Source organism: Lygodium microphyllum, chromosome 17 (genome assembly GCF_053477565.2).
Source record: "Lygodium microphyllum isolate KBCC chromosome 17, Lygodium_microphyllum_v1.1.10, whole genome shotgun sequence".
Taxonomy (NCBI): Eukaryota; Viridiplantae; Streptophyta; class Polypodiopsida; order Schizaeales; family Lygodiaceae; genus Lygodium; species Lygodium microphyllum.
In genome coordinates this window covers 14,912,319-14,928,174 of record NC_141151.1, presented here as the reverse complement: position 1 = coordinate 14,928,174, position 15,856 = coordinate 14,912,319, and the positions used below count along the sequence as shown (strand labels likewise).

The following is a 15,856-nucleotide window of genomic DNA, read 5'->3' as shown; positions in this document are numbered from 1 at the left end:
AAAGAAAAGAAGGAGGGGAGGGGGTTTTAATTAAAAAAGGGAGGTTTGAAAAAGAGAGTAGGATTGGGAAGTCCTCTAAAGGTTCGAGGCTTTCCAAACCTATGTCTAACTCTCTCTCTCTCTCTCTCTCTCTCTCTCTCTCTCTCTCTCTCTCTCTCTCTTCTATTTTAGTTTATTTTTTCTCCTCTCCTAGTTCTCTCTCTCTCTCTCCTTTTTTTCTCTCCGCGCTTTTCTTCTCTCTCTCTCTCTCTCTCTCTCTCTTTTGCTTTTTTTTCTTATTCTTCTCACACACACACACACACACACACACTCACTCGCTCACTCACTCTCTCTCTCTCTCTCTCTCTCTCTCTCTCTCTCTCTCTCTCTCCCTCCTTTTTTTTTAAATTTTTTATTATCTCTCTCTCTTTTAAATTTTATATCTCATTTCTCTCTTTTTCTTCTTCTTCTTCTTCTCTCTCTGCACTTTTCTTCTCTTTCTCTCTCTCCTCTCTTCTCTCTCTCTCTCTCTCTCCTTTTTTCTTCTTCTTTTACTTTCTTTCCCTTCCTTAGTCTCTCTTAAAGTATGTAAATTTTATATTTTCTCTATATATAATTCTCTCTTTTTAAGTCCATATTCTCTCTCTCTCCACCCCCTTTTCTTCTCCTCCCCTTTCTCCTAATTTTTCTTTTTGTCTTCTCTCCCTCTCTCTTTTAAATTTTATCCTCTCTCTCTCTCTCCTGTCTCCTTCTTCTCTCTCCTTTCCCCCCTCTCAAAAAATATTTAAATTTAAAAAATATTTTTCTTTTTCCTCTTTTTCCTTGTATCTCTTCCTCTTTCTACTTTTTATTCTCTCTCTTTCTCTCTCTCCTTGCTTTTCTTCTCTCTTCCCCCTCTCTCCTCTCTTTTCCATCTCTCTTCATCTCCTCTTTTTTCCTTTTTTTCTTCTTCTATCTCTTCATTCTATCTTTAAACTTTTTTTCTTTTCCCTTTATTTCCTCTCTCTACAAATCTCTCTTTGTGTTTATATTCTCTCTTCTTTTTCTTTTCTCTCTCTCATTTTCTTCTCTCCCCACTTTTCTTTTCTCTATCTCTCTTCCCCCTTTTCTTCTTCCCTCTCTCTCCTCTCTTTTATCATCTCTCTTACTTTTATATTTTCTCTCTCTATAATTCTCTTTCTCTTTTGTTTCTCTCTCTCTCTCTCTCTCTCTCTCTCTCTCTCTCTCTCTTTTCCTCTCTCTCTCTTCCAAGTTTTTTTCTCTTGATTTCTTTTCTCTCTATATACTTTTTCTTCTCTCTCTATTTTTCTATTTCCTCTCTTTCGCTTTCTCTCCCCCTATTTTCTCTCTCTTTCAAATTATATATTTCCTCTATGTCTCTCTCTCTAAGTCAAAAACTATATTAAAAAATGTTTAATTAAAAAAACTATTCTTTTTTCTCTTCCCTACCCCTCGCTATATTTTTCTCTTTCTTTTTTTTACCCTTCTCCTTCTTCTATCTCCCTCTCAAAGTATGTGAAAAACTATGTCAAAAAAACTTTAAATTAAGAAAATATTTTAAAAATTTAAATTAAAAATTTTAATCTAATAGAGAGAGAGAGAGATAACCTAGGTCCTACACATGAGAGAGTGAAGGGGAATTAGGGGGGAAAGAAAAAAATTAATTTAAAAAATAATATTATCTTTCCTCTTTTCCACTCTCTCCATCTTTTTCTTCTTCTTCTTCTTCTTCTCTCTCTCTCTCTCTCTCTCAAAGTGTGTGAAAAAAATATTTTTAAAATTTTTACAAAAGTTTTTAAAAATATTTAATTTAAAAAATTTTAAATTAAAAAGTTTAATCTAATTGTGTGTGTGTGTGTGTGTGTGTGTGTGACAACCTAGGCCTTGCACATATGACAGAGAGAGAAAACCTAGGCCCTACACATGAGAGAGAGAGAGGGGAGGGGAGAAATATAATTAAAAAGGGAAAGGGGAAAAGAAAGAGAGAGATTATATATGAGAGAGAGGAGAGGGGGTTTTAATGTGTGTGTGTGTGTGTGTGTGTGTGTGTGTGAACTTAGCCCTACAATGAGAGAGAGAGAATGAGGGGGGTGGGGGGGAAGGGGCTTTTAATTAAAAAGGGAAGGGGAAAGATAAAATAAGAGATTACACATGAGAGAGAGGGGAGGGGAAGGGATTTTGATTGAAAAAGGGAGAAAGAGGATAGGTTCAAGAAGCTCTCTGGATGTTCAGGGCTTTTCGAACCTACAACCAAAATAGTATAGTAGTAAGATCCTCTCTATATATTTTTCCTTCTCTCTATTTTTCTCTTTCGTCTCTTTCCCTTTCTCTCCCCTATTTTCTCACTTTCAAATTATATATTTCCTCCATGTCTCTCTCTCTAAGTCAAAAACTACATCAAAAAATGTTTAATTTTTTTTTTAAAAATCTCTTTTCTCTTTTTCCCCCTCTCTCCATCTTTTCTCTTTCTTCTTCTTTTTCTTCTTTTCATCATTCACCTTCTCCTTCTCCTTCTTCTTCTATCTCCCTCTCGAAGTGTGTGAAAAACTATGTTCAAAAAACTTTAAATTTCAATTTTTTTTTTTAAGATGTTCAATTAAAAGGAAAGTTTAATCTAACATAGAGAGAGAGGGGGGGGGGGAGGGTTTAATTTTAAAAAGTCTATTCTCTTTCCTCTTTCCCCCTCTCTCCGTCTTTTTCTCTTTCTTTTTCTTCTTCTTTTATTCTTCTTCTCAAGTGTGTGAAAACTAAGTCTTAAGAACTTTAAATTTTTAAAAAAATTAAAAATATTTAATTAAAAGAAAAGTTGACATTAAAAAGTTTAATCTAATTGTGTCTTTTTCTCTTTCTTCTTCTTCTTTTATCTGATGCCAGGAGGCATATTCCACGGTGGATTCCGTGAGGTTTTACGGTGGATTCCGTAAACTTAGATGACCGGGGCTCATACGCAAAGAGGATTCTTTGTGCGAGAAGTTGATGGGGACGCCTGTCCTTTTCGGGCGTTTCATTAATTTAGTGTGTACATGGGTGATTCCATAGCGGGTGATTCCGCAAAATGCATATTAAATTAATAAACGTTTATGAGTTTAGAGTGCGCACTCGTAATAAATTAAGGTTAGGATTTATTTCTAACCAGTTGATTTATTTATGTAGCTGAAGACTGCTAGGTATTCACTTTTGTCGGTTTAATTGTGTTATTTTACTAACGATTGTGAATGCTTCAGTTGATGTGTAGAGATAGCAGCAGTGGCAGAGGAAAGCATTGGAGTCTAGCGGGTTTCCGATCTTTGGACTATATTTTGATAGGCGCCACGCCTATATTTTGATTATGTCTATAGAGACATCGATTATTTATTATTATTTTGTATGCGCTTATGCGCCTGGATATGTTATTTTTATTTGGACATTGAGATTGGGCGTGCCAGACTCTTTGGGCACCGTCCATTAGCTTTATTTTCCTATTTTTGGTAGAAAGCAAACTCAAAAGCTAAAAGCTTGTCATATTTTTGTAATTGGGCTATTTTTGAGCAAAAAGATTGGAAATATATATTAAATACATGCTTTGTGAAGCGCTCACACAAGGCATGGGGGAGATTCAACCCAATTTGTCTCTTGTCTCATGTCGTGCTTGCTTTTACATTGGTTTTTGTGCTAAAAAGTAGAGTACTTTGTTCTTGGGGACCTTTGGGAATTCACTACGTGAGCTACCTGCGTCCGATCTGCGCACCAGTGGTATCAGAGCGGAGCAGAGATCAAGGGCTTCCAATCGCTACCAATCTCGGGCGAAGGCGGAGCTCCAGGAACAAACGGCCTCTACAGTCAATCTCGTCGCGAACCGTCGATACAGGCAGACTTCTGGCGATCAAGAACCCCTGTTTCCACTCTCAGATCGCGAAGGACCACTCTCTGTCGGCGGAGGACCACTCCCTCAACTCCATGAACAAGTCGTGATCAACCAGTGAGAAATTTCTTATCTATTTCATCAAAAAGCTTAGTTTTAAGCTTAAGAAGCTTATTAGCTTCATAATCTTCAAATCGTGATCAACAAGAGAAGCTCCGAAATTTTCGGCGGAATCAAAAACGGCCCCCCCCCCCCACGATCAGAAAAACGGCGGCCTTCTTCTTATTATTAAGCTTTAAGCTTAACTAATTAAGCTTAAATCCTACTCTACTCTGCAAGTTCTACTGGGCAGACAAGTCTGTAAACTCTCGGTCACGCACTCCAGAAGACAAGTTTCGCAAGTCGACACTAATCAAGTACTACAAGTCCTGCAAATCAGCTAAGTTCAGCAAGTCAACAACCCTGCAAGTCTGTTAAGTCTGCAACTCTGCAAGTCAGACTAAATCAGAACTGACTAATGCTTGAAACTCCTAGAAGACTTGTTCGTTTGCAAAAACTCAGAACTGGAAAGTTGTTCGCAGCAAGCTGTTTTACCTATCTGCAAGTTCGTTGAAGTACTTTCAGCAAACGGAGACAGAAATATTTCAGAATTTCTGAAAATTGAAGAAGAAAATACCCAAAATACATAGCCTTGTAACCCCAAATTTGAGCTACGCTCATCCCGCTAACTGATTTTGAGTGAGAAAGGTTTGTTGAGTTTTACAGGATGACTACCCCACATATGGATGATCCTATGGCTGAAGATGACCTACCCGAGCCTACCATGGAGCAAAAGTTGGATCTTATCATGTTACAATTGGACGAAGAGCGAAGAGCTAGGCAAGCCTTGCAAGCGCAATTGACAAAGCTACAAGGAGCGTCCACTGATAAAGAAGAACCTCAAGCTGAAGATTTGATACGCCGTACCATCGACGCCACTCTTGAAGCACAAACCATTCGCAAGGAATCCAAGATAAGTAAACGAAGTTTCAAGTTTCGCACTTTCAATGGCATAAGAGAGGGAAAGACTGTTTTATCATTCATTAGCCAGTTTGATGACTATTTCCATGAGGAAACTTATCCTGAGAAAGATAAAATCAAGTGTGTTACTAATCATCTGATAGATAGAGCATCACTTTGGTGGACTATCGTCCGCAAGAGCATAGAATGTCCTGCTACATGGGAAGATTTTAAGAAGAAGTTTATGCAAAATTTCCTACCACCGCAATTTCATGAGAAGGCAATCAAGCAATGGGATTTACTTCAACAACGCGATCGTGAGCCTATTCCACAGTATACAGAGCGTTTTTGGAATGCACTCTTACAGCTACGCATGCTTGAAGACGTACCAGAGACGACACATAAGCGGAAGTACATGTCTGGACTTCTTGGACATTACTACGCTGAGGTGAATATGTTCAAGCCTGCTACTCTTGAAGATGCCATCTCCTTAGCTCACGACACTGAAGATAAGTTACGTGGAAGAGATCGACGACCACAGCCATTCCAAGCAAACGGTAATTATGGATCTAAACAATTCAATTCAAATTTCAGAAGGTTTAATCCAGGTCGTTTTTCATCACCATCTTTCCGCAAGAATTGGCCTAAACCACCTACATTACCATCCACTATCAATCCAAATCCTAAGCCTATCCAACAAGCAAATCCAAATATACCCAGACTCCCAGCCATTGCAAATAATGTGACCAAAGCCAAGCCTATCGTATGTTACAAGTGTCACCAGCCAGGCCATCTCGCAGCAAATTGTCATTCAAAGAAGCCATCAGCACATATCAACTACCTTGGAGCTATGGACGAAGACGAGCATGAGGATATGCCGGACTTCACTGAAGAAGAAGATGATCCTACTACTACTTCCGACACTTTACCAGGTATGCCTACTTTACATTCATTGTTGACTATGAAATGTATGGTACATGGAAAAGAAAGAACTATATTGCATGATGACGGTAGTACCCATGACTTTATTTCAGCAAAATTGGTAAAGGAATTGAAATTGCATACAGTACCTACGCACTATCGCATAAAAGCTGCATTTTTAGGTACTAGGTACAATGGCACACAAGAAGTTCAAGATTTAGAAATTCAAATTGGTCCATATATTGAAAGAAGAAATTTCTTAGTTGTCCCATTACAGTCTAGCGACATTATTCTAGGAATGCCATGGAGACACCAACATAATCCCAATATAGATTATTCCACACACACAATGAATATTAATTTTCAAGGAAAATCTATTACATTATTTGGTATGCATGCATCTCATATGTTTCCACTGCTTTCGCATACTCAAGCAAAACGTGCACTACGAAAGAATACTAAATCATATCTCATTTGGGTGAATGAATTGCACGCAAAAGAAACTCATATGCACCCTAGGCATAAGGAATTTCTTGCATATTTTAAGGACTGTTTTGCAGAAGATCTACCACCAGGTTTACCTCCATCACGTCCAGAAGACCATAAGATTGACCTAATACCTGGCACACAACCACCTTGCAAAGCCCCATATAGGCACAATCAAATAGAACAAAAAGAAATCCAGACTCAGGTAGAAGAATTACTAAATAGAGGTTTAATTCGACCTAGCAGTTCTCCATTCGGTGCACCTGTGCTCTTAGTCAAGAAAAAGAATAATACTTATCGGATGTGTATTGACTACCGAGCATTAAACAAGATCACTGTAAAGAATAGGTATCCTATACCTAGAGTTGACGACCTTATGGACAAACTGCAAGGATCTTCTATATTTAGTAAAATTGATCTTAAATTTGGATATCATCAGGTGAGGTTAGATAGATCCGACATATTTAAGACTGCATTCAGGACACAGTTTGGCCATTACGAATTCTTAGTTATGCCATTCGGATTAACTAATGCACCTGCCACTTTCAGTAGAATGATGAACCGTATTTTTCTAAAATATCAGTATTGTGTGATTGTTTTCTTTGATGATATTTTAGTGTTCAGTCAAAGTGAAAAAGAGCATTATGAGCATTTATCATTAGTTTTTCAATTACTGAAAGAAAATCAATTGTTTGCAAATCCTGACAAGAGTGAATTCTTTAAGACAGAAATAGAATATCTAGGTCATATTGTATCAGAAGAAGGAATAAAAGTTGATCCTAAGAAAATTGACGCAATATTGCATTGGCCTATTCCTAAAAATGTACATGAATTACGCTCATTCCTTGGTCTTGCTAGTTTCTATAGGAAGTTTGTACGTAATTTCTCATTACTTGCTTTACCACTGACCAAACTTCTTAAGAAAGGCATTGTTTATCAATGGACTGAAAACCAGCAGAAATCCTTTGATTTACTTAAACGTGCATTGACCAATGCCCCTGTCCTACAATTGCCTGACTTTAATAGACCATTCTTTCTAGTTGTGACCGATGCTAGCGCATCAGGAATAGGAGCCGTGCTAATGCAAGACAACCATCCAGTAGCATATTCAAGTTCTAAGCTGAAACCCTCTGAGCTCAAATATTCCACTTATGACAAGGAACTCTTAGCAGTTGTTCAAGCATTGAAACAATGGAAGCATTATTTAATGGGTTCAGAATTCATGATAAAGACTGATCAGCAAAGCATTAGACATCTACTTAGCCAACCCCAAATTTCTGACCGCCATATCAAATGGGCTTCATTCATTCAAAGTTTCCATCCTATCATTCAATACCAACCTGGAAAAGAAAATGTAGTTGCTGATGCATTAAGTAGAAGACCTGCAATTTATAACATTTCTATCATATCTTTTGATTCTTTGATTGCTATGAAAGACACATATCACCAGGATATTACTTTTCATTCTGATTGGCAAAAATTAGTTCAAAATAATTTCATTCCTGTTGATTCATTGTCATATAATGATGGATTCATGTTCTTTGAAAAGAGACTGTGTGTTACTATTCCATTCCGATCTTTTGTTTTGAATGAAATTCATTGTCCCCCATATCAAGGTCATAGAGGTATCATTTCTACATTACGCATGTTAACTGAAGATTTTTATTGGCCGCATATGGATGCAGATGTGTCTAATTTTGTTTCTGAATGTCTGATTTGTCAAAGAATAAAAAGACATCATGGTAAACAGTATGGGTTATTAATGCCTTTATCTATTCCATCTAAACCTTGGGAATATATATCTATGGATTTCATTACTGGCTTACCAAATACTAAATCTAACCATGACATGATTTGGACAATTGTAGATAGATTTAGTAAGCAAGCATATTTCATTGCATGTAAGAAAACTTTAACAGCATCACAAGCAGCACAATTATTTTTGAAGACTGTTTTTACTAACCATGGATTGCCGAAAGTGATTATTTCAGATAGAGATTCTAGATTTTGTAATAATTTTTGGATTACACTGTTTGCAAATCTAGGCACAAAGATTGATTTCTCATCTGCATTTCATCCAGAAACAAATGGACAAACAGAAGCCACAAATAGCACTATTTTAGATCTTTTACGTGCATACACTATCTCTAAACCTCAAACATGGGATACTCATTTGCATTTATTACAGTTTGCTTACAATAATACACCGCACACATCTACAAAGAAAGCACCTTTTGAAGTTATTTATGGATATAGATTATCTACACCTGTTGCATCTTTGTCTAATAGAATACAGAGTGCCGATGATATTGCTGTTATGCATAACACTATTTTTTATGAGGTCAAGGATATGATTGCTAAAGCCCAACAATCATATACCAAACAAGCCAACAAGAAAAGACAAGCCATGAATTTCAAAGTTGATGATTATGTTTGGCTTAGAATAGAAAAGCGTAGACTGCAAAGTATAGATAGACATCCAGTTGTCAAATTAGCCCCTAGATTCTACGGACCATTTAGAATCATTCATAAGATTAATGACAATGCATTCAAGTTAGAACTGCCATCTCATTGGAAAATTCATAATACCTTTCATATTAGTTTATTGAGACCATTTAGAGGACAATTACCTATCCACCCTGTCTATGAAAACCCACCTTTACTAGAAGAAGAGACTGAAATCCTTGAACCAGAAGCCATCATAGACACTGACTACATGACCACTAGAACTGGCCGAAGGTACTCTAGATATCTCGTGAAATTTAAGAACCATCCTGTAGAGGAAGCACAATGGATGCACGCTAGAGACCTAAATGCTTTCCCCACTCTGTTAGCTCCACATTGAGCTAATAGCAATTGAGGTCAATTGCTATCCCACCCCGGGGGTATGATGCCAGGAGGCATATTCCACGGTGGATTCCGTGAGGTTTTACGGTGGATTCCGTAAACTTAGATGACCGGGGCTCATACGCAAAGAGGATTCTTTGTGCGAGAAGTTGATGGGGACGCCTGTCCTTTTCGGGCGTTTCATTAATTTAGTGTGTACATGGGTGATTCCATAGCGGGTGATTCCGCAAAATGCATATTAAATTAATAAACGTTTATGAGTTTAGAGTGCGCACTCGTAATAAATTAAGGTTAGGATTTATTTCTAACCAGTTGATTTATTTATGTAGCTGAAGACTGCTAGGTATTCACTTTTGTCGGTTTAATTGTGTTATTTTACTAACGATTGTGAATGCTTCAGTTGATGTGTAGAGATAGCAGCAGTGGCAGAGGAAAGCATTGGAGTCTAGCGGGTTTCCGATCTTTGGACTATATTTTGATAGGCGCCACGCCTATATTTTGATTATGTCTATAGAGACATCGATTATTTATTATTATTTTGTATGCGCTTATGCGCCTGGATATGTTATTTTTATTTGGACATTGAGATTGGGCGTGCCAGACTCTTTGGGCACCGTCCATTAGCTTTATTTTCCTATTTTTGGTAGAAAGCAAACTCAAAAGCTAAAAGCTTGTCATATTTTTGTAATTGGGCTATTTTTGAGCAAAAAGATTGGAAATATATATTAAATACATGCTTTGTGAAGCGCTCACACAAGGCATGGGGGAGATTCAACCCAATTTGTCTCTTGTCTCATGTCGTGCTTGCTTTTACATTGGTTTTTGTGCTAAAAAGTAGAGTACTTTGTTCTTGGGGACCTTTGGGAATTCACTACGTGAGCTACCTGCGTCCGATCTGCGCACCATTATCCTTCTTCTTCTTCTTCTTCTTCTTCTTCTTCTTCTTCTTCTCTCTCTCTCTCTCTCTCTCTCTCTCTCTCAAAGTGTGTGAAAAACTATGTCAAAAAAACTTTATAATAAAAAAGCTTTTAAGAAGGTTTAATTATAATTTAAATTTTAAAATTTTAATCTAAAAATGTGTGTGTGTGTGTGTGTGTGTGTGTGTGTGTGTGTGTGTGTGAACCTAGGCCCTACACATGAGAGAGGGGGGGAAGGAATTTAATTAAAAAGGGGAGGGGGAAAAAGAAAGAGAGAGGTTATACGTGAGAGAGAGGGGAGGGGGTTTTAATTTGAGAGAGAGAGAGAGAGAGAGAGAGAGAGAGAGAGAGAGAGAGAGAGAGAGAGAGAGAGAGAGAGAACCCTACAATGAGAGAAAGGGGGGGGGGAGGAGGGGGAAGAGAAAAGGAGAGATTATACATGAGAGAGAGGGGATGGGAGGGGGTTATAATTGAAAAAGGGAGGTTTGGGAAGCCCTCTGAAGGTTCGGGGCTTTTCGAACCTACAACCAAAATAGTATAGTAGTAAGATGAGACCCTAGGTACACACCTTTTCTTAACCATGGAAAGAAGTTTCTCTTTGTCAATTTTGATAAGTGGAAAGTCTTGTGCTAGTGTATCTAGTACAAGGTATCATAGCTTAGACTTGCAAAACCCATTCTTTGCAAAGTTGTTCACTAATACTTTGAAATTATGGAGAGCTATATATATGTGGTTATTTGAGTATATTATTGGGCCAATTTGTGAGATAATAATTTTATGGGCTCATCAAGTCGGCCTATTGCTTAGACGATGGATATATCGAATCCAAGTGAAAGAGAGTTTTTTCTTCTGGTCATAGGTTCTTAATGATGATACTCCCATTATTGCACGATAATTCCATGTATAGAAAATGTGTGGAAAGAGATATAAAATGCCATGTTTGAAAAAGGAAAAAGGAGTTATATGTAATGTCAAACTCAACCTAACACGTTTATACTTGCTATTGATCAAAGTACCTAATCCTACAATCTTTATATATATATATATATATATATATATATATATAGTGTTTAAGAATATCATACTTATTTTTTTTTTGTACCAATTCCTTGCAAAAATGATATTCTTAGTAGGCAAGAAAGAGGTTACACCATAAGGAGAAGCAACTTACCCCATTGGAATCCCGCAAAGCTGTCTTTTAGTAATACATGCTAGTGTTATCGATGTATTATAGAGTATCTAAGAGTTGAGATGGATACACTCTTGCAATGACAAAGTAAAAATCCACCTTCATGTCTGATCTCTTGATGTGTCACTCACAATCCATAAGCTAGTCCTCACAAAAAGTCTCAAAAAACAAAAGCATAAGGAAAGCCAAGCCATTAGTTGTATAAGAGCTTAGCTTTCAAATTTTACTGATTCTGGACACAATGAAGACTTATTTCTCTGCAAGTTTAATGTGACAGTGCAAATTATTTAAGAATGCTAAATATTCAAGCTTACAAATTTGCACAGGTCAATCATTTACCATGCTTAAAGTCTTTTGTATCAAGGCTAGTAGAGAGAGAAAGTTGAAAGCTAATCCATTGTTGCATCATATTGTTCTAACTCGACAAATGTTACTTGGGATCAAGTCATCCTATAGGCAAGATGCTCCTCAATGTTTGTGTCCTCTATCTCTAGGTTCATATGGATCTCAAAGTCTATTGCAATGGTGTGACTCTCACCCTCAAAATGGTTAATACCCTATCAGGGATCGATGCATCTATCTCATCATCATCACAATTGTACATCCAAAGGGACATACCCTCCTCATAGTCGTTGCTTTTAAGAATCCACAAGATCCTATCATTACAATATATCTATACCAACTTCTTGGCCCTATCTACCGATAGTTTATTTTGAATAGTGCTTGCACTTATATGTGTGTTCCAAGTTTGCCCTGAGCTAAAGTTGGTAGCACATTTACATTAGTATATGCACTAGAAGGGGTCTCAAATGTGGACATGTATCCCTACATTCATTGTCCACCACTTCCATGCTAGTTATTCATTAGTCATCTCCTACATAAAAAGATTAGAAATTGAACCTTCTCTTAATTTGATTCTAAAGATCTCCTTGACACATTCTTTGTGTGTTGGCTCATCTTCTACATAGAACATGTTGACTATAGTGTAAAAATCTATAGCCACCTCATTGTTGCTCCACAAATCTAGGCCCTATGACTTAGGATCTAACAAGTATGTGACATTATGCAATAGTATACAGGCGACAACCCACCTTCTCTAAACATATTTTAGCAACACCTTCCACTAAGACACCTTGAAAGGTTTTTGCCATGGCTTTGGAATGGTCCTTAACCTCCTCAAGGGATTCTAAACTCTGTTGATTGTCTAGCGTGTCATCCATATTTTTTCCATGCTTATTGCCACCCTTTTGTCCATTCTACGTATGGCATACATGATGGGCATCATTACATGGACACATCAACCACAAATTGCCGATACTTATCTTTGTTTAGACAATTTTGAAGTAAGGACTCCAAAGTATAAAAATGGTACAAAATCGTGTCTCAACAAGAAGTTTAGCATACATGATATCTGAGACTACTGATAAATGTTAAGCAGTCAACCTCTTTTGAGAACAAACTTGACAACTTTCTTGCAACAATTAATAATACTAGCAAACAAAGCTATATCCTCCTTTTTATACCAAAATTTCAACATTAAATTGAGTAGGTGGGTGTTGCAACCGCTTTGCAAGTAATTTGTGGATAATGCCCTTATAAAGCTCTACTAGCATTTTTGCAATTCTTTGCATTGTCCCCATAACCACTTGCACCACATGGGAATTCCCTATCTCTTCAATGGTTTTGCAAGATCTCTACAATGTACTCCTTTGCTTTGATCTTCCTTGTGCTATCTATGGATTTTGGGAGTGTCTCCCCCTTTGGTGAAACAAACACGATGTTTAATTAATAGCCATTGTTGAACATGGGGTCAACCATTTGATATAATGGTACATCCAATCATGTCCAAATTTCATAGAACAACCCACTCTTCTTACCTTTGAGTAGCACTTATTAAGAACATCATGACATATTCAATGATAAGACAGTGGAAAAAAGCCAACCTTAAGCTCCCCAATCTTCTCCCATACATTTTTCTAGTGATCATTGTCCACAATTGTCAATGCATGGCCAAAAAAAAAAAAAAAAAGATATCCCTAGCTAGGGCCCTTTGTGCTTTTTCTAAAAGTGCCACATCAAAGCTTTCATGTTTGAGGTTTAATGGATACTTGCCTTGTTCTTAGATTAGCAACTTCCCCCATCATACCATATTTGAAATTCTTTGGAGTTAGAAGCAAGGGGTGTCTGAGAATGAGAGACATTCACCTAGTTGACAGTGTTACTATGCAAGTTGAACATTTCAACCTCAGCACATGACACACTTGCAACGGAATCCCTATTGCTTTCATAGTACTCTCAAATGGATTTAGTAACTTTTTTAGCAATTAGATACTGATACACATGCATGGACTTCTTCACACTACCAAGGAAGTGATCCCTAATGCAAGGCATGCAATTAGACTTCGTGATGTGACAAAATTACACTCCCAATGCAATATATCCATCTAATAAGTTTTTCACAAATTCCCACTCTATCCCTAGTGACCTCTTATTACAATTGGGATACTACAATGCACATGGAGCTAACAAGTAGGTGATCAATTATCATTAATGTCTAATGCTACTAGCCGTACTAAATGCCAATAAAAATATATGACATATAAACAACAATACATGGAATAAACAAACAAACAAACAATATGTGAATGCTTTCATTACATCATTTCAATAGCAATATACACACTCTACTCATTTTTGCATTGAAGTAAAAACTTATGATCAATCAACATTTTATAGATGTAACACTATTTTGATTTAAAATATTTTATCTAATTTTAATGAACACCAAATGTAAATGACATGAAAGGATTGTGAAATACAGAAGTATGTAAACATGTAATAATAATATGAAGATTGATAGTTTTTACACCTTATAAGCATGCATTAATATATACATATGTATATTTACACATCTTGCAAATTTCATAAGTAACTATAATTCAATACATGCAAACTTTAAACATAGTGCAATTCAAATTGATGAAATTAAATGCAACTTGCAAGTAATAAGTATGTCATTAAAGCACATGTTTAAACTAATGACCAATGAACTTTTCCTAGTCAGGGACAACATAGTCCCCAACTAGGAGTCTGATTAGCATTAAAAAACAACCATACCGTGAACTAACATTGCCTAAGCTAGGATATTGGTCTATTAAAAAAAGATCACACATTTTTAATTGCTACTATCTAACCCAATGCTACATCTCTAAGATAACTATATTCCACAAGAGGACCAAATACACAATATATAAAGCACTTTGTGATTGCCCCAATGTTTTTTCAAAAACAAGAATTGGGACTAGTAGACAATTGAGGATTACCTCTTACTCTTGCTAGAACAAGCAGCTTGATCCTATCTACCACATGATTTGGTTTTTTGTTTTTACGTATCTCTATGCAAAGTGTGGAATTTAGCTCATAGAAAGATTCTTAAAACCATCCACTTAATGCATGGGATACACTTAGGGTTTTGTCTCGTAAGAGAGTTCTTTACCCAAGAAAGGTTGGCTGCCCAAGAGACTTACCCAAAAGCTAAAAAAGTAACAAATGTAATTGGGATTTTATGTTTATAGAGGAATTTCTCAATATTTAGATAGCCCACCATTGTGTGCTTTGTTAATACCTCGACGAGCCTGTCAAACCATGCAAAAAGCCTATTGGGTCCTTTAGAATGTGGCTAAATTTTGAGGATTGACGTGCATAGCCAGTTCCACCGGATCAATGTTAATAATGTAATATCTCAAAATTAATAATGTGTTATTATTATAAGATCATAAAATAGTATTCACATCATTGCGATTCTCTGTTCATAGTTTAATGCATGGGTCTTGCTCATATGGCATGCATATTCCCAATTTTGGGTGTTATTGTAGTATGAAATTGCCACTTATCTTAGCTGTTTGGAAACCTATCTTTTTCCATCGCCTATTTTTCATGCTATTTGATTATCTTACATATGTTAACCTATCTAATGCTAGCATATAAGAAAATCTCCACCCATATATCCATCATTCACTATTCAAGCCTTGTGAAGACTATGGCCGCATTGCATCCCATACCATACACCTTAGGATAGTGACCTTATATAGTCATATGCGGCATGATGTATATTCCCCCATTCTGCTTATGTTGCAATATTTGGAAGGCTTGTACCCATACACTCCTCGTCTTAATAACCCATCCCTTCCCTAATGCGATACACTAGCATCTACCTAAAAGACGTTCCCTTGTTGTTTTATAATAATGAACCTAGCACCATCATGATAGCTTGCACAAAAAATATCCTAAAAGCCCGATAAGGACACGCCATACTGCATAGACTAGCATCATTACACTACATAAAGCACCCCTTGTTACAAAAAAGGTGCAACATGGCTTGATTCTACCACCTAGATCTTTGTTTTGCAACAACAAAATGAAGACTGTGCACTCAACATGGACTTCAACAAGGTAGTCCAGTATACAAGAGGACCATGATAACAACCATAAGTGATCTTTGATGCCTGCAATGTAGGTTTCACATTTTAGATTTACTAATTATGGGCATGTTTGGTTTGCAAATACCAATTCACTCTTTTTTCCCTATCAAACATGCTTTTTGGATTCCATTCTTTGTACAATGTTGTTATTTTAATTTAAGATACTTTTTTCATGTCAATCTATCATTTTTTCTCA

The 15,856-nt window shown here is 36.7% G+C and overlaps 2 pseudogenes; both read right to left on the bottom strand.

The window, feature by feature from the left end:
- LOC148021596 (protein ENHANCED DISEASE RESISTANCE 2-like) overlaps positions 1-12,330 on the bottom strand; it is a 36,593-nt pseudogene extending 24,263 nt beyond the window's left edge.
- Positions 12,331-13,155: 825 nt separating this feature from the next.
- LOC148021595 (uncharacterized) lies at positions 13,156-13,591 on the bottom strand (annotated as a pseudogene).
- Positions 13,592-15,856: the final 2,265 nt, after the last annotated feature.